At 57.4% G+C, this 980-nt stretch overlaps 1 protein-coding gene across 1 annotated transcript in view; it reads left to right on the plus strand.

Moving 5' to 3' along the window:
• The window catches only part of DNAH7 (dynein axonemal heavy chain 7), a 214406-nt gene that overhangs the window by 132924 nt on the left and 80502 nt on the right, over positions 1–980 (plus strand). The window lies entirely within an intron of this gene.

Genomic DNA, 980 nt, shown 5'->3' on the forward strand with positions numbered 1-980 from the left:
TGCAGCCCATGCCTCGGAGATGGCATCCAGATTAATATTCCTGCCAGTCTGAGACTGGAGCAAACTGAGTCCAAAGTTGGGCTCCACACACATACACACATTCACACCACCTCCCCTCTCACAGGAGGCCTCTTTCACTCCACCCCTCTGTCACCAGGGCCTTTGGCATACTGCCCATTACTGGGCCACACTCCACTGCCCTGCTCCTCCTTGAGCGGCCCCTCTTGGGCCATCAGGCTTTGCTACTCGCATACTGGCCTTGCCACACAGAACCTCTGGTTCCTGCAAGTTCCCCATCTCTACGTAGGCCGGCCTTATTTCAAACCTTGGGCTAATTCTACCCCAAGCCTCTCACCGGGCACAACTTCTCACGGGGCTGGCCTTTGTGTTGTCCTTCAAGTTTACTCTCATTTGACCCTACTCAGTGCACCCCTTGGGCTGTCCTTCAAGCATACTCGCACTTCAGCCCTACTCTCTGCAGGGCCTCCCAGTGTTCTCCATACTACCCCCTCTGGGGTCTCTGGGACTTCATATCCCTGCTGGGTTCAGGCACCTACATGTGGGCATACCTGGCCCCCACTACTTCCCCAGCTGCCTCCAAAGCCCACCCAAAGATGGGGGCTGGGGTTAAGGTGCCCCTCCTTGCCTTTTGCTGGGGTGGTAACTGGCCTGGCATTTCTTGGGGACTCCCACGCCACCTGGAGTCCCACCAGGTCACCCTTCCCCAGCAGGGTGCAGTTTCAGGTCATGCCCAGGACCAGGAGCCTCCAAACCATCCCCATAAGCTCCTGCCCTTACCTCCAGGGTTGTTCCTGCTGCAGTTCAGCTAGGTGATGTTTCTGCCTCCCCTGGCCACAGCAGGCTGCAACCTTTATATATCTTGTTCAAAACGGCTGCCCTCATCAGGCATCTGGCAGCTGCCTACCTCCACCCTTAAAGTGGCAGGGACCCCAAAGGGGCCCCCCCCCCCCAAAGATTCA

The sequence above is a fragment of the Alligator sinensis genome, unplaced genomic scaffold, assembly GCF_000455745.1.
Source record: "Alligator sinensis unplaced genomic scaffold, ASM45574v1 scaffold784_1, whole genome shotgun sequence".
In the NCBI taxonomy this organism is placed as follows: Eukaryota; Metazoa; Chordata; order Crocodylia; family Alligatoridae; genus Alligator; species Alligator sinensis.